We start from the raw sequence: 26,619 nt of genomic DNA on the forward strand, positions 1-26,619 counted from the left end.
GGATTCAAAACTTACTTTTAGGAATCAAGTCACCCAAATGGTTAATCGTTCTTTAAATTGAGACCAAAATGATCAAATAGAACAAATTAATTTTCTTCAGCACTGAATATAATAAGTCATTCTTTAGTCATTCAACAGATTGACTATTGCAATGCTCTCCTAATTGGAATAAATCATAAAGAAATAAGTAGAATTCAAAATAAAGCAATTCATTTAATAATGCAAAGAAATATGACCATATTACTCCTTTATTAAAGCAAGCTCATTGGCAAGGTATATCAGGCAATAACTATTGTTTTAGTGTGACCTGCTTTGGTTTAAAGTGGGATATAACTGGAGAAATTAAAAAAATATATATATATATATATTTTTTTTTTTTTTTAATTTCTCCATATATATCTCTTTATATCTATATATCTTTATTCAGGTTTTTCCTCATCCTTGCCAATCAAATATATCAGTTTAACTACTTAGCTACTTGAAAAGCAGAGAGATAGAATTTAGGAAATTAAAAAATAGTGAGCAAGATCACAAATCTATTTTGGACATGAGAAAAATCTGCATGGTAAAATTCTCAGGCAGGCAAATTTTATGCAAAGCAGAAAAAAAAAATTAACAGTTCTAAATTTCTCAAAGCACATAACTCTCCTGATCAGAAAAGCTACCTGGCTGCTCTAATCTTGGCAACGTGATCAATTTAACTTAGCAGCATGTCTTGTACACACTCCACTTCCCGTCTTCTGTTTTAATAAAACAAATTGACTGAAAATAAATGGCACAAGGAACAGTCCCTTCCTCTTTGGATCATATCTGCCAACACCACTTCCTCTTTAAATGTGAAAGTTCTATCTTTTCCTGCTGGCTTTTGATTTAGGGGCTAGCTGAGCATTTATCTGTAAAAGCGGTATTCCGCTGCAACCGCCAAATGCTTTCTTCAACTCTTTCCCTCAGAATAGTTTTGTGGCAGGCCAGTCCTGGTGGCTCTGTGAGGCATACTAGGTGTGGAAAATGCAAGATGGATTCCCAGGCCCAGCTTGTGCTCCCAGCAGGATAGATGAGTCTAGGATGGCTTTGAAGGGCTCACTCAACTCCCCCTCAATCACAGAGAACATAAGAACATAAGGAACGCCTTCGCCGGATCAGACCTAGGTCCATCTAGTCCGGCGATCCGCACACGCGGAGGCCCAGTTAGGTGCTCCTTATTGGAGACCCGGATTTCCTGTATCCCCCAATGTGATTTGCAAGAAGGTATGAATCCAACTTGCGCTTGAAACCCAGAACACTAGTCTCTGCCACCACCTCCTCTGGGAGAGCATTCCAAACACCCACCACTCGTTGTGTGAAACAGAACTTCCCGACATTTGTCCTGAACCTGCTGCCACTCAGTTTCAGGCTATGACCTCTTGTCCGTGTCACATCTGAAAATGTCAGTAATGCTGTTTCCTGGTCAATTTGATCAAATCCTTTTAATATTTTAAAAGTCTCTAACAAGTCTCCTCGCAGTCTTCTCTTTTCGAGGGTGAACAGTCCCAGTTTTCTGAGGCGTTCTTTGTAGCTCAAATTCTCCATACTTCTGACTAGTTTCGTGGCTCGCCTCTGCACATTCTCCAGCAGAGTTATATCCTTCTTAAGGTATGGAGACCAGTGTTGGACACAGTATTCTAAGTGTGGTCTGACCATTGCTCTGTAAAGTGGCATTATGACGTCTTCCGATCTACTCGTGATCCCCTTCTTAATCATGCCCAACATCCTGTTTGCTTTCCTTGCCGATAGTTTTAGGGTTCTGTCTATCAGTACCCCCAAATCCCTTTCTTGTTCGCATTTGACTAATGTCACACCCAATATCCTATATTCATGTTCTTTGTTTTTCTTTCCCAGATGCATTACCTTGCATTTGTCTGCGTTAAAATTCATCTGCCACTTTATCGCCCACTTTTCCAGCTGGTTCAGATCCTTCTGAAGATCCTCGCAGTCCCTTTGAGAGCCCACCACCCGACATAGTTTTGTATCATCTGCAAACTTGATTATATTGCATGTTGTCTCCTCTTCCAGGTCATTTATAAAAATATTGAACAAGATGGGCCCAAGAACAGAGCCCTGGGGCACGCCGCTAGTCACCTTCTCCCAGTCTGAGAATTTCCCATTTATGCTTACTCTCTGCCTTCTGTTCTCTAACCATTTGCCGATCCATCTGTGCACTTCTCCTCCTATTCCATGACTTAGTAATTTACTCATAAGCCTTGCGTGCGGGACCTTGTCAAATGCTTTCTGGAAGTCCAAGTAAATTATGTCCACTGGTTGTCCACTATCCATGTGTTTGTTCACCTTCTCAAAGAATTGAAGTAAATTTGTCAAACATGACTTCCCTTTCCTGAAGCCGTGTTGACTAGCTCTTATTAGGTTGTGATCTTCCAGATGTACAATATTATCTTTAATTATTGCTTCAATTAGCTTCCCAGGGACTAACGTAGTCTATGGTTTGGATTTTTGAGATCTTTTTTCCTTTCTTTATCCACTTACCGTATTTCCCCATATATAGGCCGCAAACGGCAATGTTTTAAAACCGGTAGATAAGCCACCCCATGGTATTAGCCGTGGCTTTTCTTACATTACCTGCTGGATGGCTACCTCCTCGAATCTCCAGCGATGCAGGGCAGTCGCAATGTTTTCGGCATCCAGCCTGGCCCCGCTTACTGAATGGCTGCCATCAGTTCTCTCAGGGCTTGTGTTAAAACCCCAGCGATAGGAACTCTGGGCTCCGTATTCAGGTCTTCTGTGAACTTCTATGCACCTGCACAGAATACCTTCTTTACCATGGATTTACATGCTATGTGCTTTCTAGCCGATGATGTGCACAATTAGTATGTGCAATTGTGTGTCGACATTTGTGCACCAAAGCTGAACTAACCTGTATGCAAAGCCTAGTACAGTTCATTACCTTGGCCCCAAATTCAGAATTCAAGAGACTTTCTCCTACTTTGTGACCACTTGTTACAAAAATAGCCCTTGGCACTTCAGTGGCTACCTCCCCTATCTTGTTTGTACTGTGAAGCACATTCACAAAAGTGAAGGCCACTTTTTCCTCTGTAACACTTGCAATGTTACTTGTCATAGCTTTGATGCTAAATGTCTTAATCTAATAGGCGAAGTACACTGACAATGTTGAAGTGTCTTTTGTATTCCACTGAAGGCCACTCAGTTACTAATGCATTTCTCTTAGTGAGCAAGACAACAGTCTTTGGAGGTCACTAATCTGGTAAATGTTATAAGCACAATAAAAACTTTAATCACAAAGAATTCATGGGCAAGAAAAAGACAGATGATTTTTCATAAGAATTTACTAATACAGTGGTGTTATGTTGGGTAGGGCAGTGTTCTTCAACCGCCAGTCCGCAGAAATTTCTTACCGGTCCGCAGGGCTGGCACATGCATTGGGCCCGAGACAATGTTCTTCAGTCGCCAGTCTGCGGTGCGACTGATGCAGCGTTATCTTCGAGCCGTCTCCCTCCGATAGTGCTGCAGTGTACAACGCCATGGGCAGCGACTCCTAAGCGCATCCTGCGCCTGTACTGGAAGCCTTCTTTCTGACGTTGCAATGTGCTTCCAGATAAGGCATGGGACACGCGTAGGAGCCACTGCCCTTGTCTTTGTGCACTGCGTCAGTGAGGAAGAGGGAGCCCCCGGTGCTATCTTCGGGCTGGCATCATAAAATGGCCAGGCAGGAACAGGCCAGAAGGCAAGGCACAGCATGGAGGGAGGGAAACAAAGGTAGGGGGAAAGATTTTATTTTTGAATTTAGTGATTGAATTGTGTCAATTTTAAGAATTTACATCTGCTGTCTGTATTTTGCACTGTTCAGGAAGAAATGCATTTGTTTTTTTTTTCTCTGGGGTTGAACTGCATGCAGTCTTGAAGCTTAGGGTTTGTTTGTTTGTATATATTCGTACTTTTAGTTTTTGGTCCCATATTTGCATGGGGTTATCTGTGTTCTGGTAGGAATGAATGTTGAGAAGCATACAGTCTGCTTTGTGTAGTTAAATTTTGTGGTTAACTATTATGTGTTGTTAATAAGATTATATTGTGTGTGTGTGTATGTATATATGGAAAATGAATGGAAAAAATGTTACAATTAGTAACATTAGGGGGGTGGGGTCTGGGGCAGAGATGGGCAGGGTCTAGCCCATGACTTAACTTAGCCCAGTGTTCAACCGCCAGTCCACAAAATAGTTTTTATTTCCGCCGGTCCATAAGCGTCAAAAGGTTGAAGAACACTGGGGTAGGGTACTTCATCAATGCATGGAAGAATTTAAGGTTCTGTGTTTAGCATTTTGATTGGTCAGAAGAATTATTCTGGCTGTAATGCAAATTCAACACACACTCACTGCTATATCACACACAGAAAACAATTCACTTACAAAAAAAAAAAACAAAACTAAAAAAAAAAACTACCTATAAAATTAGGCTGATAAAACTCTGGGTCAAGAATTATAAAAGCAGACATTGGGAAGAGGATAGGCACAGTGTAAGTGTCAAGCAGCATGCCAGAGGGTGATATAGGGTCTAGTTTTGTTGTCTGTGCTTTTTTCTTGGATTTAAGTTTCCCTGCTATTAATTCCAAAAGTTGATACTCCAGATGAGGTTGCACTATGGAACGATACAGGGGAATTAACACATTCTTAGTCCTGTTAACCATCCCTTTTTACATAATTCTTAGCATCCTGTTTGCTTTTTGGTGCTGCAGCGGCGGACGCGGCCTACTTATTACACCATGAGTCAAAAATAACTACTGGACTAACTAGAGGTCAGTCACAGCTTCTCGCTGGACTATTTAAGAAGAGGCTTAATAATGGAGGAAAACTCCCAAATAAGTGAGAAAGCAGGCTCATGGTGCCACAGATCCAGCTGGAAGCACAGAAGGGAGCGGAAAAGATCTCCCATGTCAGGAATACCCAATGCCATCAGAGATTGCTTAAATGGCATGTTTGATACATTAACAAATGGTGATTTTTTTTACTTTCTTGAACTATGGTTATTTAGGTTCTTCTGTGAACGATCCATGCTTGGCTCTTCAAAAGGTGAACAGAAGCCAGGTGCCCTTTATGGGGAGATGAGGATAAAGATTGCAAGTTATCCCTGTCAACTTCTAAGCAGCTTGAAGATATCAAGAAAAACACAAAATTTGAAACGTTTATATACAAATTCTAGAAGCCTAAAAATAAGATGGGTGAGGACAACGATTGGGACATGAAGGAGGTTATGCTACATGTTAAATACAAAATTGAGTAAAATAGCATAAACATGGATAGAAATTCCACATCTGAAGGAAAAGAAAATTACCATCTGCCAGGCCAAAATGGACAGAAATGTTAACAAAATTAGGGAAGCTAGCAAATCTGGCAACAATATAATAATGGATTATTTCAATTGACTGGTAAATGTCATGTCAGATCATGTTAGGGAGGTACAATTCCTAGACAAAATAAATGGTTATTTCTTGGTGGAACTGACAAGAGGAGGAAGCTATTTTAGATCTAGTGCCTAGTGAAATGCAGGACTTAGTATTGGGTTTGCAGGGAAACAGTGATCAAAACATGATCACACTTGAGATAATACGGTAGCTGGAGTGAAAACACTAAGGAAATCTACTGAAGCAGCATTTAACTTTTGAAAGTGCAACTATGATAAAATGAGGAAAATGTTAAAAAGCTAAATGGAGCAAACATTAGATTCAAACTTTAAATTAGGTACAGACATTGTTTTAAAATACAATTTTGGAAGCTCAGACCAGATATATTCCATGCATTTAATAAAGGCGGAAAGAAGAGAAAAACGACAGCCAGCATGGTTGAAAAGTGAACCGAGTCTATTAGAGCCAGAAAGAACATTTTTCAAGAAATGGAAAAATCAAATGAAGAAAACAAGGAGCTTAAGCATCAAGAAGTTAGATGTGAAGCACAGAAAGAAGGGTAAAAAAGAAAAACTTGCCAGAAGCAAAAGCTCTTAGTAACCATTTATTTTATTTTTTAGGTACATCAGAAGCAGAAAGCCTGTGAGGGAATCCATGAGACTTTTTAGATCTTCAAGGAGTAAGAAGGACATTCAGGGAGGACAAGGCTATAGAAGAAATACTGTCAGAAATGGTTTTCAAGGATGAATAATAAGAGACGAATTGAAAAATCTCAGCAAACCTGGAAGATGCACTAATCCAAATCAACAAATTAAAATAGTATTAAGTAATCTGTTAACTACCATTAATGTTTCTGTCCAAACAACTTTCTTGCCCTAAAATTCAATCCACTTTAATAAAACTACATTTTGAAAATAACTGGCATTCATTTAGGGTGCACTCGCGAGTCATTATTAAACCATAAAACTACTAAAAAAGGAACTTAATAATTTGGACTGTAGTATTAAGGATTTAGGCCCTGATTCTGTATAGGACGCCCGGGAGAGGTGTCCTATTCAGAATTGGGCCTACACTAAACCCCGATTCTGTAACCGGCGTCCATGGTACAGACGCTGGTTAGAGAATCGGGTTAGATTAGACACGGCCCGCTACACTTATCGCGGCAAGGGATCTCTCTGCCGCTATAAGTATAGCGGGCCGCTGCCGCCTGTCCAATTGCTGGCAGGAGGGTGCCCAAACCCTCCTGCCAGAAGATGCCCCCCTCGACACAACCGACCGCCCCCCCCCGACACTACCGATCACCGGCAGGAGGGTGCCCAATCCCTCCTGCCGGAAGACGCACCCCCTCCTCACCCCCCCCCCCGCGCTAACAGCCCTCAAACCTCCCCCCCACCAAACTAACCTTTCCTTGTTGGCCAGACGGGACTTGCCCGTCCAGCCAGCAGGCCTGTCTTGTCGAAATGAGGCGGGCCCACTCCTTCCCGGCCCATCCCTCCGAAGCCTGAAGCCTGGACCAATCAGGCCTTAGGCATAGCGGGTCCGCCCATTCCCACTAAGTCTAAGGCCTGATTGGCCCAGGCGCCTAGAGTTTTTGCTGCTTCATTTGAATTAATGGGGAATCATTTACTTCTTGCTTCTGCTTGTACTTGTTATTTTTAACAGCAAGCATCAGATGTAACAAAGCAACAGTCGTAAAACTTAGCGACATTAATTCAGTAAAAGTAACATTTCTTGTACTTCTTTACAATTAAAAGGGACAAAAGAACTTTTTATTTAAGCACAGTAACTAGTTACTACACAACACTGATTTACTGAAATAACTGAAACATGAAACTACTGATCTTCTATTAGTGATTTGTAACCTGTAAAATTGTTCATCATACTTAAAGATCAGGTGGCCAATATACTGGTAATTTTTTTTTTTTAAGTGTTTCACAAAGATCACGTGATGTTTTGAGCAGCTCAGATGTGTGGCCGAGGTGCTGGGGGCCACCTGTCCTCATACTTTAGTTTTTAATAGCTGATCTAGCCGTGTATAACCTGTGCAGAATTTCTGCTTAGTATATGGGCAGTTTTGTTAAGAAGTCTGTACATAGAACTAAATGGTCTTAAAAAAAAAAAAAAAAAAAAGATAAAGATAAAACCAGCTGCAGAGATGACAAGATGGCTGCTGGGCTGTTCTCTGCTCTTCAATTAGTTTACCAAGGCTGTGATGAGTAGAGTTACCAGTCATCCTTTTGAGGATATGTCTGGGAATTAAGACGACTTTTCAAAACCCAGCACTTTGTCGGGTTTTGAAAAGCTTGGAACAAAATCACTGTTGGGCAGGAGTACATTCGAACATGCTCTCCTACCCAACAAGAGCAGGCAGCGGGGGACTAGGACATAACGGAGCAGGGATGGGTGGAGCTGGGCGGGTCTAGGGGTCCGGATTTTCCAAACAGAAAATCTGGGCAGATTTCTAACGTGGAGTCCTTGCTTGCAAAGGCCACACACTAGACTGGCGAGTTGGAGCAGTGCGTTTCTTCCATAGAAGACTTAACTGCAACCACATGCACGCAGCTAAGCACTTTGCAGGCCCAAATTAAAGAACAGGTCATGAAATTAGAAGATCTTGAAAACCGCTTGTGGTGCAACAGTGTGCGTTTTGTGGGCTTAACCAAGATGATTCCCGAGAAGCAACTACCTCATTCTGGAATTCAATTTATCTTTCTCTATCCAGTGGCCCTAAAGATTTTTTTGGACGGCAGATGGAAAGCCTTTGAGTCATTACAGGAGGTGCGAGACTGTGTAAATAAATTATCAAGACTGCCTGAGAACACAACATAAATCACCATTTTCAGACTGCACATTGGTTCTTATGTTTGCACCGAGGAGGTTGTAGCAGTTGCTGGGCCTGTGGTTTAGATCACAGTTCTTCAACCGCCGGTCCGCAGGAAATTTTTGCCGGTCTGCGCAGGGCCGGCAAGATCAACATCTGAAGTCTGCGCTGGGCCGGAGAGATCTTGGGGAGCCTCCGACAGTGGCTTTCTCCCCTCTCTGCAGCTCTCCTTTACTTCCAAGCACATCGATTCACGAAGGCAGCCTCGGGGCTTTTGCTGAGTCGCGGCTGCCTCTGATGATGCAACTTCCTCTTTCCTCAGAGGCGGCGCGAACCAACAAAGGACCCGAGGCTGCCTACCTGAATCGCTGCGCTGAGAAGTAAGAAGAGCTGCTGGGAGGGGAGAAAGCCACTATCAGAAGCTGCTGGGCAAGGGAAAAAAAGAGACAGCTGCTACTGGAGAGGGAGAAGGAGAAGGAGAGATGCTTTTGGGAGGGGAGGAGGGAAAGGAATCTGGGAAGCTGCTGGGCAAGGGAAAAAAAGGGACAGCTGCTACTGGAGAGGGAGAAGGAGAAGGAGAGATGCTTCTGAGAGTGGAGGAGGTAAAGGAATCTGGGAAGCTGCTGGGCAAGGGAAAAAAAGGGACAGCTGCTACTGGAGAGGGAGAAGGAGAGATGCTGCTGGGAGGGGAGGAGGGGAAGGAATCTGGGAAGCTGCTGGGCAAGGGTAAAAAAGGGACAGCTGGTACTGAAGAGGGAGAAGGAGAGATGCTGCTGGGAGGGGAGGAAGGGAAGAGTTACTGCTGGACTGGAGGAGTAGGGAAGGGAGAATGAAAAAAGGAAGGAAACAGCTGGCAGAGAGATTAGAGGAGGTGAAGGGGAGAGACATGAGAAAGTAGAGAGATTGATGATAGGATCAGCAGAAAAATAAGCTGAGAGGGACAACGATGATAGATCTGGTGTAGGAGAGAAAAAATGAAGAGAGCAGTGAAGCTGGAATGAATCATGTAAAAAGGAGAGAGGGGGCACAAGCTGGATGGAAAGGGGAGAGGGGCATAGAAAGAAGACAGATACCATATGGAAGGGGGAGAGGACAGACAGTGGATGGAAGGGGCAGATGCTGGATTGAAGAGACAGAGAGGGCAGACGCTGGAAGGAAGAGAGTGAAAAGAAGATTGAAAGCAGAAACCAGGATTCAAAAGCAAATTATATGCACATCTCCTTATGAGAGGCATAGAGGGATACGGGTGACTAAAACTACAATCAGGTGTGCACCTGACTGGGCCTCTGCGTGTGCAGATCGCCGGACTCAATGGACCTTGGGTCTGATCCAGTGATGGCAGTTCTTATGTTCTTATCCCTAACCTATGCCCAATTTCTGACTTCAGTTTGGTCAACCGATTCTGCAGTTGCCCTGGCTTGTCCGATAAGGAGTATGGGACCAGGAACATTATCCAATGCTAAACTAAGCAAGTCTTTTGTCAGCATCTGAATATTAAAGGCCTGAACCCAAAGAGCAAGACACACAACCTTAGGTCAAGAGCTCCCTGATTTTCCCCACTGAGGGCTAGATGTACAAAACACAGAGGAACAGCAATTGATGTTCCAAAAAGTTTCCATGCAAATGATTTGCATGGAGGTTCGCTATACTCGCGTCTGACCAGTTGCTCTGTGAGCAACTTTGACACATGCAGAGCCAGTTTAGGAAAGTTTGAACAGCTGAGCAGCAGGGGAAGCCCCAAAGCCGCCTCCTGCCACTCAGCTGTTGCCACTCAATATCTGCTCCATTAAAAAAAAGGAAAAAAAAAACAAAAAAAAAACAACGTCCTTACCCACTATTCCCCTCCCCAATCGCACATGCAATCTCCCCAGTAAATAACACATTAGTCAACCCTCGAACCTAATCGGTTAGCATGCCTTAATAAAAGGACCCCTAAGGATCTATATAATATGTAAACCACTTTGACTATATGAAATCCCATCTCCTCTTTTCTCAGGATGGGTACAGCCTCGGTCATTTCTGTACCTATATGCGAGTCACTCTTTAGCAACCATGAACAGAGCAGACTCAAATTTAATCAGTACGTTTATTAAACATACAAAAGAAAAAAAAAAAAGGCAAAAATACCATTTGTCAGTTCTCTTCAGAGAGATAGGAGATACTTTATAAACCTCTTTGGTACACAAAATAACTGATTTTTGCATGCAAAAGGCCTCAACACAAAGAAGCACATTTGTACAGTTAAGTATGCTCCGGATACAAGTACAGTTGCAATTTATACATATGGAGGCACAATTTCCACTAGTATTTAATACATTTTCTATCCCGTTCTCCCCAACGAGCCCAGAATTGATTACAGGTTAACATACGTATGATCCAGTCAAGGTAGGTTAACATACAAAGGGCACAGTGTATGATCAAGTTGGCTGCAATTATTTGGTTTACCACAATATATTCATCCCGATTTGATTTATACAGGGGATCTAGTTCCAAAATACATTTATTTCTTCATTTTTACTCATAGTGATATACATTCCTTCTTCATTATTGTTCATATAGCAATAGACAGGGATTAGGTAGCTTTTTATTGTTTTCCTGAAGTTCAAGAGTCCTTCGATGGATCCGATCTACGGGGGTAGTCGACTCCAGTAGCTAGATTTTTATAAAGACACAGTCACCTATGTGTCTTTATAAAATAGGCTAAAAGGGCACCAAAAGTTAGGCACCTAGATTGCGCCTACTGGAGCCTAACTTAATTACATTAATCTGCTTTAATTGTTATGGTACAGGATACATTATAAACTGTCGATGGTTTATCTTTGCATGCATGGATTAGCTACTAAGGCCCGGATTCTGTAAAGGATGCCCGGGACGGGACTGTATAAGATGCCCGGGGACTCCTAACTTCATTGAGTGTCCCCTGGTCTTTGTAAATCTTGATGCAGTAAAATAAATAAATAAATCCACTTGTACCTGTTCTACACCACTCTGAATTTTGTAGACTTTGATCATATCTCCCCTCAGCCGTCTCTTTTCCCAAGCTGAAGAGCCCTAACTTCTTTAGTCTTTCCTCATATGAGAGAAGTTCTATACCTTTTATCAGCTTGGTACTCTTCTTTGAACCTTTTCTAGCACCTCTGTATATCTTTTTTGAGATAAGGAGACCAGACTTAAAAACGCAATACTCAAGGTGAGGTCACACCATTGAGCGATAGAGGCATTAACATTCTTAGTCTTGTTTACCATTCCTGTTTTTTTAATAATTCCTAGCATCTTGTTTGCTTTTTTGGCTGCCGCCGCACATGGGCGGAAGGTTTCAGCGTATTATCCATGATGATACCCAGATCTTTTTCTTAAGCGGTGACCCTCCAAGGTGCACCTTAGTATCCGGTAACTATGATTTGGATTATTCTTCCCAATGTGCATCACTTTGCATTTGTCCACATTAAATTTCATCTGCCATTTTGATGCCCAGGCTTTCAATTTCCTAAGGTCTTCCTGCAGTTTCACAGTTCGCATGCGTTTTAACAACTTTGAATAGTTTGGTGTCATTGGCAAATGTAACCACCTCACTTGTAGTTCAAAGTTAAATAGCACCAGTCCCAGTACAGATCCCTGTGGCACACCACTATTTACCCTTCCTCCATTGAGAAAAATGGTCTTTTAACTCTACCCTTTGTTTTCTGTCCAATAACCAATTTTGAATCCACAATTGAACATTGCCCCCTTTCTAATTTTCTCAGGAGCCTTTCATGAGAAACTGTCGACAATTTTCTGGAAATCTAGATACACTACATCAACCAGCTCGCCTTTATCTATATGTTTATTCACACCTTCAAAAAAGGCAAGCAACTTGGGGCTACATTCACTAAGGTTAGCGACTCAATTGCTGTGGGCCGATTCTCCAACAGCAATTGAGTCACTATCAAGTTTGCATGCAAACCCAACGACTCATCGCTCAGTGAGCGATTGACACAATGAAGAGCCCTAACAGTAATGACAGAGGAAGCAGCCACCTGTCACTGCTGTCAGGGCTTCTGCTTTTTTTTTTTTTTTTTTTTTAAATGCAACAGATTTTCTGCACGCCATATGTCCCATTAAAACGATAGTACTCTCAAGTCACCGTCCCCTCCTGATAAAAAAAACAAACAGGAAGGACGCCCACTCCCTCCTGCCACCAGATGCCCCCTCCAGGTCCCCCTCCCCCACACCTCAAAGTTGGGAGCAAAAGGTACTGGCAATACCTCCTACTCCTCCCACGACAACACTGGGCCTTAGACCCCTCCCCAGTGCATCATGTGATGCACGAGGTGGGAAGTCCCTGATTGGCTCAGATGCCTCAGGACCCTCCCATGTGTGGGGTCTGAGACATCTGAGCCAATCAGGGACTTCCTTAGGAAGGAGCCTAAGTCGTCCCCGATTGGCCATTTGTTCACAATATGAAAAGAGCAAGGAGCACAAAATAAGACCTGGGAATCAGAGTAGCAGGAGTTAAGGGAAAAAAGTGAGGGGTTCAGAGTGAAAGTGGGGTAAGGAGAGGAGGGAAATATGCTTGGAAAATGTTAAATGAACTGGTTATTTTCTAAATCAATGCATGCAAGCATCCCTTAAAACACAGGTCCACTGAGCTCTAAATATGATGCTGCCATTAAAAAAAAAAAAAAGTCAGACTCGTAATCAGCACTAATAAAAAGAAACCACGTGCAGCCCCCTCAGGGGGTGAATTGTCATAAAAAGTACTGCTTAACTGCCTCCAGCATGACTCAAATAGGTCTGGTCTTCAGGATATCCTCAATTAAACCGAGTTACTAAATCAAGATGCAAATATTCATTATGGATAGATACAGAGAACACTGCATTTTTCAAGCTGCTAGGACCAGAACAGGGCACCTTTGTATTAGAACACCCCCTTCTAAATACAGCAACAAAAACACTTCAGTATCAAAACTTTAAATGTATTGACATGACCTCCAGTCCTTATAGAAAGAAACATTACACCACCTGCAGGAATAGTGTGCGCCATGCTTGCCATTTGACACACAGTGCCTCTGGCTTGTAATAGAGCTCTATCTTTATTAGAAATTCATGGGTGATAGCAGGCATTCTTGGGAGTCAAGGCAGGACTGTTGCAGATCAGGAGACACTGAACAGATGAGGAAATGAATGGAATGCCTAGGAGGGGAACTCTCCCAATGAGTGTGACATTCTTTCAAACAGCCCAGAACCACTAACGATAGTGGTGATCACCCAAGGTAGGTGCTCGTTTTACCTTCCCTTTTCCACAATCTCGCAATCTAGAATGGTTTGGCAAACTGGTGCTTTTAAGGTTACAAGCAGGTCTGGTTTTTAGGCCAAATTACGCAAATAAACTTAGTAATTTAATAAAAATACATGCAAATGTCTTCAAAATATATTCACTGTGGAAATGCTGAAAGCCAGCCCTTTCCACAGCACATGAAGACAAGTTCCATCTAAGCCAGGGAGAGAAATACTAACTAGCCACCCTGTGGCATGCTCCTCCTCCTCTATACAACTGATCCCAGGGTGCTTCTCTCCTCCCCTCCTGCACCACTGTCGGTGCTCATTCATCATGTCGCTTTTCTTTTTCCTTCATTCTTCCTCTGCCACTTTTCTCCATTATCTCTCCTTTATCTCCTCCCTCTGTCCCATCATACCTTCCTCTTGCCACCACAGCAGCAGGGAAGAGGGTAATACTACCTGCTCCTGGTTCTCATGACTTGTCCTCGTTCCCTTGTGCATTATTTGGAAAGGGAAGAAGAGGACTCAAGGTTGGGATGGAGGGAGGGAAGAGGGCACTTATGCAACCTTCCTGATCACTGGTCTCCTGACTTCAAATCTGAGAAAGCCTAAAGGGAATGGTTAGGAAGGCAGGGAAGATTGTTCCCTCTAAGGCGCATGGGAAAATTGTTAACATCTTTCCCCCTACCAGGCATGCTCTAACCATTCTGAGATTTAAACTGCATGGATTCCTGGGGATTTACAGCAGGGGATCACTGACACATGCCTAGAGGAAAAACCGTCTGCAGGCAGTAAACTGAACTCTGCTCGACATCCACAATTCTCTGCTTCCTCCTCTCATCACTTTGCAGTGGAGGTGGAGAAGAGCCAGTGCATCGTACCTAACGTGACCATTTATTTTCCCACAAAATGGGACCGGACCCTCCCCCAGAACCCCCCCTCCCCGGAATCCGTTAAATATAGTGCAAAATATAGACAGCTGATATAAATTCTCAAAACTGACACATTTTGATAACAATTGAAAATAAAATAATTTTTCCTACCTTTGTTGTCTGGTGATTTCATGAGTCTGATTGCACTTTCTACTGACTATGCATCCTTTCTTTCTTTCTTTCTCTCTCCCGCCACCGCCTCCCTCCCCCCGTGTCTTTCATTCTCTCTCCCGGCCTGGCCCGCCCCCCCCCCCAAGCTGCAGCCCCGCCTATTTGTCCAAGCCAAAGCCACGCTAACATCATTCGTGCAGCGACTGACTGCACAAGCCTCCCCTCCCCCCCCCACATCAATTATGACTTCTGAGAGGAAGTTCCGGGCCAACCAGGAACTTCCTCTCTGATGTTGGAATTGACGTTTGGGGGGGGGGGGGGGTAAGCTTATGCAGCCACTGCACGAAGATATTACTGCAGTGATGGCTTGGATAAATAGGCAGCAGCAGCCTATTTTTAGCTCGCCTGTCCCGCTCCTTCTAAAATCAGGACATTTCGGCATCCCGAAGCTGTGCATGGGGACAACAGGACAGGCAAGCTCAAAATGGGACATACAGTCACCTTAATCATACCAGACCACTCTTCCTTGAGCTCAGGCATAATAAAACTTTAGTGGCCATGTGAACTATGGCCTGAAAAATTGTGGTGTCTGCATAAAATCTTGCTTGCCGGGACAGCTACAGCATCCACCCCAGGTATTGAGGAAAAGCAGAAAGGAGGGAGCAGAATGGAAGAAGATGAAAGTCAGGCAGGAGTTAAAAGATTTTTTCCACTTGTTACTCTGGGCGAGCAGGAAACCTAAAGTTCTGTATTTTGATTTAAAGGACTGTCTTCCTGTGTGGGAAACCCATCTAATGTACCCTCCAACGAGGGGCACAGCAGAAGCTTTCAGCCAGGGCTTGATGTTCTGCTCTTCTTAGGAGTGTGTGGCCTGGTGGCTGGAGCTACAGCCTCAGCACCCTGGGTTTGTAGGTTCAAACCCTGCACTGCTCCTTGTGACCCTGGGCAAATCACTCAGTCCTCCATAGCCCCAGGTACGTTAGATAAATTGTGAGCCCACCGGGACAGATTGGCACCCGATTATAAAATTGCAAAAGTTAGGTTTTTATATACCGGTATATAAAAACCTAATAAATTGAAGAATGAGTCGATGAATGGATGGGCAACACCAGACCTGATCAGCTCATCCCTGGTAACTATATAAACCGGGAAATTTAAAAGGCACGAACAAACAATTTCCAGCACCATGAGTTTAAAAGCAGGTGCCCTCCCTCCCCCGACTTCCATATGGCTAGCAAACATTTCCATAAAAAGGACTGAAATGAGAACCAAGATGAAGGTATTTATAAAAAAAAAGAAATCTAGGAAGAGGGGGGATGTTTACTAAAACATGCAGGACAGCTCGCTCTCCCCCTCCCCCCCCCCCTCCGCCATTCTCCTTCTCCACTTCCCCACCTATAAAGCATGTTGGAAAGAAAATCCATTCACAGAAAAGGGGAAACTTAATACCACAGATGGAAGGATAAACACTTGCAACAGACCATTTAAGAGCTTAGGCATACTAACAGAACACTGGGTTTCTCATTTTCTTGGAATAGCCCAAATCTTTGCTGGTTTACAAAGAAAATGGGAAAAAGTACTTCTTGTCATCTGTATTGGTAGAAATAACATTTAGAGAAAACCAAATTCCCTATTCTTAAGGGCCTTTGTAAATAAACAAGCTTTTACCAATTGTTATCCAAAGCCACCCTCTTCCTTCCATGGTGTTGCAGGTCTTGAGGGATTCTGGCAGAGATTTTTAACAGCCGCATAAAAATTAAACAATGCCGCAGGCTTCGAATGGTACCTGATGATCATAGACTGTTACTTATATCAACAGTCACAAGACTTGCTGGATCTGTCTGATAAACACATTATTAAACACTCTTTTTCTTTAGTTAGCTCTTGGAACTGATTCTTTCCCAATCAACCATATTTATTAAATGAGAGGTTACAGGCACTATTTACACACCAGGAAGTAATTGTTTTTATGCATTTTACGTGTATGTTATTTTTAGGTATGAATTTGAATTTTCGATCTTTCCTAATTTTTATATGGTGTTCTCTTCTTGTTTTGATTTGTATTTTATTGTTATTTAAAACCGCCGAGAACTGTTGTAAGCTTCGGTGGGATAAACAAACCCCCTTTTACAAAACTGTAGCATGGTTTCTAGCGCTGGCTGCAGTGGTTAACAGCTCCGACGCTTATAAGAATTCTATGAGCGTAAAAACTGCACTACGATTCTGTAAAGGGGGGGGGGGAATATAATATTTTGCCTTTCAAAAGTGCCTCTGCTGGGTCAGACCAGAGGTCCATCGCGCCCAGCAGTCCGCTCGTGTGGCGGCCCAACAGGTCCAGGACCTGTGTAGTAGTCCTCTATCTATACCCCTCTATACCCTCTATCCCCTTTTCCTTCAGAAAATTGTCCAATCCCTTCTTGAACCCTAATCCTGCACTCTGTCCCATCACGCCTATCACACTGAACTCTTTCAAATAAGGCTGTTCAAATGAACCAGTTGACAGCACTCTGTATAATAATAATAATAATAATAGTTTATTCTTATATACCGCCATACCCAGCGAGTTCAAGGCGGTTTACATCGAATTAGATTAGGGTCTGCATGGACAGGCAGATTTACAATAATTTGTCAGAATTACAGAATTACATAATTACAGGATTATTTATCAGAATTACAGAATAACAGAATTACAATTATTTATCAGCTTTAATCGAACTAGACAGAGGAAGAGGGAAGTAAGGAAAAAGGGGAAGGCCTCATAAGGGAGGCGGAGTGGGGAGGGGGGAGTTATTGTCAGGGGGGGGGACAATTCGGGTCTTGTTTGCTGAATAGGTAGGTTTTAAGTAATTTTCTAAAGCCGAGGTAAGTGGGGTCCTCTAGTATCATTTGTGCTAGCCATGGGTTCAGCTTAGCTGCTTGGAAGGCGAAAGTTTTTGTCCAGGAATCTTTTGAAGTGGCAAAGTTTGAGCGAGGGGAAGGCGAACAACTGAATATGACGGGATTTCTTGTTGGTGCGATAGAGGTTGAAGTGGGGGTTGATGTAACTTGGTGAGGAACCATTTACAGCAGGGGTGTCCAATGTCGGTCCTCGAGGGCCGCAATCCAGTCGGGTTTTCAGGATTTCCCCAATGAATATGCATTGAAAGCAGTGCATGCACATAGATCTCATGCATATTCATTGGGGAAATCCTGAAAACCCGACTGGATTGCGGCCCTCGAGGACCGACATTGGACACCCCTGATTTACAGCCTTGTAGCAGAAGCATGCGAATTTGAAAAGGACTCTAGACTCGAATGGCAGCCAGTGAAGTTGGTGGTAGAATGGGGTGACGTGTTCCCCTTTCTTTAGGCCAAAGATGAGGCGCACGGCGGTATTTTGGATTATTTTAGTCTCCTGGTTGTTTTCTTCGTGGCGTTAAGGTATATGATGTTGCAATAATCTAGAATACCGAGGACGGAGGATTGTACAAGAAGGCGGAAGGAAGTGTCATTGAAGTATTTTTTTATAGTGCGAAGTTTCCAAAGTGCAGAGAAGCTTTTCCTGACGATGAGGTCGGTGTGATTTTCTAAGGAAAGATTTTTGTCCAGCGTGACTCCAAGGATTTTTAAGGTTGGTTCGAGGTACTGTGCTGCTCAGTTCCAGTATACTGGTACTGAGCAGCACAGCTAAGACAAGTAATGTAATGTAATGTAATGTAATTTATTTCTTATATACCGCTACATCCGTTAGGTTCTTATGATCATACTTGTAGGCAGTGGCACCCCCCCTTCCTGACTCCCCCTGCCTCGTGTGCGTGCCTCTTCCCTCGTACCTTTTTAATTTTCCAGGCGCAAGCAACTCATAAATTTGTTCCCGCGTCATGCCAGCTATCCCTCCGACGTTACTTCCCAGGCGCGGGGCCCAGAAGCGACGTCAAGAGGCGACACCGACATGGGCAGCAAGTTCAGAATGCTTTTCAATGCAGAGAAAATTAAAGAGGTACAAGGGAAGGGGCGCATGCCCGTGGCGGTGGGGGGGGGCAGAGAGGAAGTCGGGTGCCGGCACCCCTACCAAGACCGGGCAAACCGTGCCCCTCTTACTACACCACTGCTTGCTGGACAGTTTGAGCCCGATTCTAGAAACAGCGCCTGCAAAATGGGTGCCTACCACATGTCAATCACTGTTAGGCGCCGCGTCTAGAATCGCACCTATTTTGTACAACCGCCTTAAAAATGTAGGCCAGCATTTCACAGGCCTACATTTAAGGTGTCCCAACTCGCTCCCACAGACACCTAAGGCCACTTCTGGCGTAAGGCACACCTATGCCGGCCTTAGGCGCGAGTCAGATGCCTACATTGTAGGAGTCATTCGCCACTGATTTTTAAAAATTTTTTTTTTAAACTTGCATCCCAATTAGTCTGTTAGTAAGAAATATTTGTTGGCCTTCATGTGCAGAAAAACAGCAATACTGAACATCAGAGTTTTAAAAAAATAGTCCATATTTGTAAACATTTCTTTATGATCATTTCTCATTTTTTGTTTAAACTTCTTCCAACAGCTTTTTCTTCCCATCACTTTAGCCTCTCCTCTTGGATGGCCAACCTATGGCAGATGCTTCCTGCCACTGGTTCCTCACCCTGCCAGGTCCAGTTCCTCTCTTCACCTCTTTGGAGGTGAAGGACAGGTGCCAAACTTTAGGCAACTAAATGACCCAATTTTAGAAATGTTTCTAGTCCTACTAGAGATTTTGGTAATTTCAGCATAGTTCCTGGTAGACAGGAATTTCAGAAGATACACGCCTACATTAAAAAAAAAAAAAAAAACCACCCTCAATGAACAGAGACTTATCTTTAATGACCCAACATGAGCTGTGTTTCAGCATACAATGCCTACATTAGGGATCAGCTAATGAGCAAAATGTAATTACCAAACCTTGGGGATCAAAAATCAGTCCTTAAGCCAGTGCGCAGAAAGCAATCTCAACGTTCTGTGTTACTTCACGGGGGGGGGGGGGGGGAAGTACCATGTTTGCCACACAGTGTTTGCCATTCCATGTCTTCCATGCTGTTTCACTATGCACACTTGCCTAACCATTTTGCTAGTCATGTCATACTATGTTAGCCATGCTTTGTAATACTATTTTTACCGTACTCCGTTTTGCTGAACTATGCTCGTCATGCTACGTCTCTCCATACCGTATTTTTAATATTTTTACCATGCTTTGTTAAACTTTGTTTTGCCATCTTTGTCGGACAATATTTGCCCTGCTATCTTTTACCATAGTATGTCTGAAAGTGTGGCACAGTGGTTAGAACCGCTGATTGTAGGTTCAAACCCACACTGCTCCTTGTGACCCTGGGCAGGTTGCCTGATCCACCCCATTGCCCTAAGACCAGTGGTCTCAAACTCGCAGCCCGCCAGGTACTATTTTGCAGTAGAGAATGACACAGTGACAAAATTCGTCCTCGTCCCCACGGATAACCGCAGGAAATAATCCCATGTCATTTTTTTTAGTGTCTATTTCAACCTCAGTCCTTCTATACCAGCATTCTTTAAAGCAAAGCTTGAGGGTCAGTGGTTGTGGCCATTCATATTCTGATTCTTCCCTCTCTCCTTACAGAATGACATGAAGATGGTTTCCCGCGGTTATCCGTGGGAACAGTGATGAATTTTGTCACCGTGTCATTCTCTATTTTGCAGCCCACGGTCTGTACTAGTGCAGGCCATTCTATGCAGCGTCCTCCGGCTTCCCCCCTGGCCTCTAACTCTTACCTTCAGATAATTACCGTAGCCTGCAGACAGGATTGCCAGTACTGTAGCGATCCTTGCAGGCTGCCGTCGTCCTCAGCAGCATGTTCCTCTGCCACGATCCTGCCCCTGACATCAGAGGAGGGGTGGGACTGCGGCATCGGGAACATGCTGCGGAGACCGATGACAGCCTGCAAGGACGCTACAGCACCGGTGATCCTCTCTGCAGGCTGCGGTAATTAGCTGAAACTAAGACCGGGAGGTCGGGGGGAAGCTGGAGGACGCTGCAAAGAAGGGGGAGAACATGCAGGTCTTCGGGGAGGGGGGGGGGGGAGAAGATTTATAAACTATAAATAGTTTTACTTCATGCAAAGTTGTCATTTCTTTAATAAGACATTAACTATTTTTTTTTCTGCGGCCCTCCAAGTATCTACAAAACCAAAATGTGGCCCTGCAAAGAGTTTGAGACCACTGCCCTAGACAGATCGTGAGCCCACCCGGACAGACAGGAAATATGCTTGAGTAGATTCATGTAAACCATTCTGAGCTCCCCTGGGAGAACAGTATAGAAAACTGAAAAAATAAATAGTGTGAAAAGTTTCAGCCTCTGATAAACAGAGCTGGTATTATGATGTCATAATGCCTTATTTCACCAATGCCTAAGAGCCAACCTCAGAGATGTCACAATGACTTGATTGTCCTTTACTTGGATCATTTTACTACATTTTGATTTCTAGAGTGACATAGCTACAACCTCAGTACCCTGATGTTGTGAATTCAAACATATGCTGCTCTATGTGACCCTGGGCAAGTCACTTAATCCCCCCATTGCCCTAAGTACATTAGATAAAAAAGTGTTCTGCTGCTTATGATCTGTGTGTGTGGGGGGGGGAGGCACAAGCTCTACCCCATACCCTGCCCAATCTCTGCCTCCATAATAGTACTAATTTTAATACCATTTTTTCCATTCATTTTTCATACACACATATACACACATATACACACAATATAATCTTAATACATAATGATTAACCACAAAATTAAACTACACAAAGCACACTGTACATATGCTTCTCAACATTTATTCCTACCAGAGCACAGATAACCCATTTGCAAATCTGGGACCACAAACTGAAAGTATTAATATATACAAACTAGATGCAAGATTCTGCAAGCAGTACAACCCTTGAGAAATAGAAACAAATGCATTTCTTCCTTAACAATACAAAATATAGACAGCAGATGTAAGTTCTCAAAACTGACAATTCAATCACTAAATTGAAAGTAAAATCATTTCCCCTACCTTTGTCTGGTGATTTTGGTTTTCAAACCATCTTTCCCAGTCTCTGGCTGCACTTCCTTTTGTCTGCGCTCTTAACTGTGTATCCAGGGCCACCTTATCCATTTGCTGTTTTTTCTTTCCTTCACTTTCTGCCATACATCCATCTTTAGCATTAACTTAACATTCCAACGTTCTTCCATTTTTCTGCTCTCTCAAAATCTACTTTTCCATGCCTTCCCATCTATCCATGGGTACCATCTCCTCCCTCTCTTCTCCCCTACTCCCATCTAGCAATAAGAAGCATTTCTTCTTATCTCTTTCTGCTGCACCCATTGCTGTGCACCATCTCCTCCCTCTGTCTCCCCTTCTCCTCCATCTCATCCTTCTTCCATGATCAGACCTCTGTCTTCCCCTTTCCCCCCTCACATGGTCTGGCATCTTTCTCCTCTCCTTCCCATAGCCTGGAATCTCTCTCTTCTCCCATGGTCTGGCATCTCTCTCCCCTTCCCTCCTCTTGATGAGGTCTAACATTTCTCTCCTCTCCTTTTTGCCCCCTGGAATTTCTCTCCCCTCCTTCCCTTCCAGTCTCTCTCCTTTCCATTCCAGTGGCCTGACATCTCTCCCATCTTTGAGTCATCTCTCCTTCCTCTCAGTGTAACATTTCTCCCTCCCTCCTCTCCACCGCTATCATGTCCAACAATTCTCCCTCTTTCTTCCTTTCTCCATATACATCATCTTTCCCTCTCACGCCACACACCTATGTCCAACAATTTTCCACTCCTTTGTCAGATAGTCTCCAAAATTGAACACAATGCTCCCCTTTACTTTTGAGTCTCACGATGACACTCTTGCAATTCTTCCTATCATTGATATCTAAAAAAAATGTTTTGTCTCCCCGTTTTACCATGTCAGCTATTTTTTATCTTTGCTTTCCTGACTAGAATGGATTAATGGAATTCATTTACCAAAAAAAATGTAAATATTGCATGACTATAGAGCCTCATGTTATATAATTCAAAACATTCTTATTTCATGATGAATAACTTTTGGACTATAATGTACCTTAAATAGAAAACTATCTTTAAATAGATTCCACCCCCCACCAAAATCAATTTAAATTAAAAAAAAAAAAGTCACTGAATTTTTATCCACCATGATATAGTTATACTCAAAAAGTTTTCAACATTTTAAGAAAGAAATACTGTAAAGAGTCACGCCATCTTAATTCACAAGATAAGTTATTCCAGATCAAAAGCAAACAGAAATAACAGTTCCTCTAAACCAGAGTGTTCAACCTTGGCACTCATCAGGTCAGGTTTTCAGGATTTCTATGACTATGCATGAGATCTATTTGCATGCGGTCTCCACTGTAGGTAAATAGATCTTATACATTTTATGAAAGTCATGCAAATAGATCTCATGCATAGTCATTAAGAAAATCCTGAAACATCTGACTGGATTGCAGTTGGACACTTCTGCCCTAAACTTGTTGATCATCTTGAGAGGTGATAACAGGACAGGAGCTCAGAAAGACCCAGATGCCATCCAGTAGAGGGATACAGACCCGAAAGCTTCAGCACTGGGCTTGAGCATCCTAATTCAGTTTTCAGTTAACCAGCCCTTCATTTGAGCCCAAATTTTACTCAACAAAACTCCAGGGACAACAGGAACTCTCGCACACGATATGCACCACAAAGACCAAGACAAGTTACGTCAGCAAGGAATCCCCATTTCTCCCAAACATGACAATAAAACGAACCACACATCAGCGCAAAGAATTTGGTGTCCAGGCCCACGCTCTCCTCACCTGTTATTCTTGATGCTGCTCAGCACACACACAACACCTGCTCCAGGTAAGTGCGCAGATCATCAGCTAGCATGAAGAGAGTTGCGCATCATCCGCCTCGGGCTCCGCGTCGCCTCTCGTCACCGCAGCCGCGCTTAGGTAGTTATCGGCAGCAAATTCTACCTGCAGCCCCTGCACGAACCAGCCGCACTTTCGCATGAGGAAATCGAAGCATGGAAGGCGCGCGCACATTGAGTGCTCTGGCTCAGGCCAGAGTGCCGGGTAGAAGAGGCACTCGCGCCGGCCCTCGTAGACAGCTGAGGCCCGCAGCTGGTCTGGGCGGGCAGGAAGGATAACATGTGCACGATGAGCTCACTGGGCAAAGACAAGGCGCTCATGTCTCCGCACAGAGCCATGGCCAACCGCACACGAAAAGTTCCACAGCGTAGAGCTCAGCAGCCCGGCCACGGTCCGCCAACAGACCACCAGATGCCTGTGACAAAATCAACAACATTAATAACAAGACTGCTGGAGGGGGGCAGGGCTCCTCTGCTGAGTCTGTCCCGGCAGGAACCTTGCCACGTGGAGAGGGGAGTGCGCAAGCGCCTACAAAGCCAGTGCGAATAGTATAGAAAAATACATAAATAAATTGAAAGTCATTACAATTTGGTACTGAATGGCGAGAGAGAAGGGCTATACAGGCATACAAACAGATCCTCTAACCTTGTCAACCTTGCCCGCACCTGGAGTACCGTGTCCAGTATTGGTCACCATATCTTAAGAAGGATATGGCAATACTTGAGAGGGTCCAGAGGAGAGCGACACGAATGATTAAGGGCATGGAAAACCTTTCATACACTGAAAGATTGGAGAGGCTGGGGCTCTTCTCCCTGGAAAAGCGGAGACTCAGATGGGACATGATAGAGACCTACAAGATCATGAAGGGCATAGAGAGAGTAGAGAGGGACAGATTCTTCAAACTTTCAGAACATAAAAGAACAAGAGGGCATTCGGAAAAATTGGAAGGGGACAGATTCAAAACAAATGCTAGGAAGTTTTTCTTTACCCAGCGTGTTGTGGACATCTGGAATGCGCTTCCAGAGGGCGTAATAGGGCAGAGTACGGTGCAGGGGTTCAAGAAAGGATTGGACAATTTCCTACTGGAAAAAGGGATAGAGGGGTATAGATAGAGGGCTGCTGCACAATTAAGGAACTAGGTCATTAGCACTCAGACTTAATGGGGTGGGTCAGTAGAGTGGGCAGACTTGATGGGCTGTAGCCCTTTTCTGCCGTCATCTTTCTATGTCCTAGACCTGTTGGGCCACCGCGTGGGCGGACTGCTGGGCACGATGGGCCTCTGGTCTGACCCAGTGGAGGCATTTCTTATGTGCCTTTTCAAGACAGCAGAAGGCAGCTACATCATCAATCTGAGGGTAAATAGGCGACTGTAGTTTCCAATACTGGCCTAATACTCACTAGAACTAGTGGCGTAGCAAGGGTGAGTTGCGCCCCTCCCTTGCCCTCTTCTACGCCACCCCCACCCCCCTGTACCTCTAATTTTCCCGGCTCAAGCAGCATCACGAACTTGCTGCCCGCGTCGTATCGGCTTTCCCTTTGGACATCACTTCCTAGGCGCGGGACCAGAAGTGACAGAGAAAGCCGACACCAACGTGGAGAGCAAGTTTGTGATGCTGCTCGCGCTGGGAAAATTAAAGAGGTACGAGGGAAGGCAAGCGCACACGTGGGGGGGGAGGAGGAGGAGAGGACGTGCACCTGGAGCAGGGCCTCCCCCCCCCCCCTTTACTACACCACAGACTAGAACAATACTGAAAACATACACATTGCATTGTTATGACAAGCCTGCATATATAAAAGTAAAACATTTGGTTTGCTCAGCCTCTGAAAGATGTCTGGCATGAATCCTTAGTAGAAAAGGCCAATAAATTCTGTGTCACCCCACTTTGGTATTAGGATTTTATTATTTTATGCTAATGTATTTTGTCTTTTGTCATTTTATGTCCAATAGTGTGCTGCATTATTTGTTATTTTAATTTATTGTAATTTTATGTTTTAAATTTATTGTAAAACCATTTATATGCAAATGTTTCATTAATCTCATAGACTTATGGCAGAGCACTTTGATATTGCTATGAACAGCTATTAATAAATTTATGTAAGAAACTAGAGACTCCCTAAAATTGTCAACTAGAAGAATCCTTGTGAACACTTAAGCTCACTATAATAAGAAAACATCCATCTTTTCTGACCACCGAGAACAAAGGGGAAGCAAGGCCCAAAACAACTCGGCCTGCTTTGACCAATTGACTGGCCCACTACTGTTCTCTGCACCCATCTTATCCCTTCTCCCTCCACACAGCATCTCTCTCTTATCCTTCTTCCTCCCCTCCCCAATAACATCCCTTTCTGAACACCTTCAACCATCATCTCCAGGCTTGTCTCCCTCTTGACCCTCCCCAAACCAGACCCCAGGCTCCAGCAAACACTTTCTTCCTTCACTCCTCTTCTTTAAAGACCCCCAAACATTTTCTCACTCCTTCCATCAGGCTGTAACCCCCCCCCAACCTGGGACATGTTTGGCTACGACTGCTCAGTCCTTCCTGCACTTCTGACCCACAAGCGAGGACCACATTACCCCTTTCCTCCATGTGATGGGCTACTACATGCACTAATTATAGAGCTAATTATGTAATTCCACCTTCCTTTGCAGGGCTCAATAATGTTACCTGCTCCTGCAGCAAGAAAAACCCATATGTTTAATCTCCTCACCCGGGGCAGCTCTGTGTATTCGTCGGGTACCAAACACCTTCAACATCAGAGTTCCTTCACTGTAACTAAGAAGAGGCGATTTGTAATGAGTTTGGCATCTTAAATCATTTAAAAATGTGGCTCCTATGCCTGAAGCAGTCATCTTGACCCCCTATCTCCCATTGACAACCCTGCTAGCGAGTATACTGGCCTTGGGCCAAGCAGTACTGGGTTGTGTGGTAAAAGGCGACACCTGTCAACACAGCTTCTGGCACCGCCTTAAGAAACACGAGGATTCCGACTCTTACTCCCCCAAAATATAGTAAGGAACTCTTGCCAATGGGAGGCTACCAAGGATAAAGGCAGTCTAAGTTTAAATGAGTCAAGGCAGGGGGTTAAGAGCAGGCTGAGCTGCTTTTTGTTTTTGAAACATACAACAGTCTAGCTTTAGCCCTCTGATTTTATGTTTCCTGTTCAAACAGTCAACTTCAAGTTTAAGAAGGACAGACAAACCAAGGCAACAACAA

The 26,619-nt window shown here is 43.8% G+C and overlaps 1 protein-coding gene across 2 annotated transcripts in view; it reads right to left on the reverse strand.

Annotated features, from left to right (window-relative positions):
- The window catches only part of CASTOR2 (cytosolic arginine sensor for mTORC1 subunit 2), a 138,640-nt gene that overhangs the window by 110,038 nt on the left and 1,983 nt on the right, over window positions 1-26,619 (reverse strand). The window lies entirely within an intron of this gene.

The sequence above is a fragment of the Geotrypetes seraphini genome, chromosome 15, assembly GCF_902459505.1.
Source record: "Geotrypetes seraphini chromosome 15, aGeoSer1.1, whole genome shotgun sequence".
In the NCBI taxonomy this organism is placed as follows: Eukaryota; Metazoa; Chordata; class Amphibia; order Gymnophiona; family Dermophiidae; genus Geotrypetes; species Geotrypetes seraphini.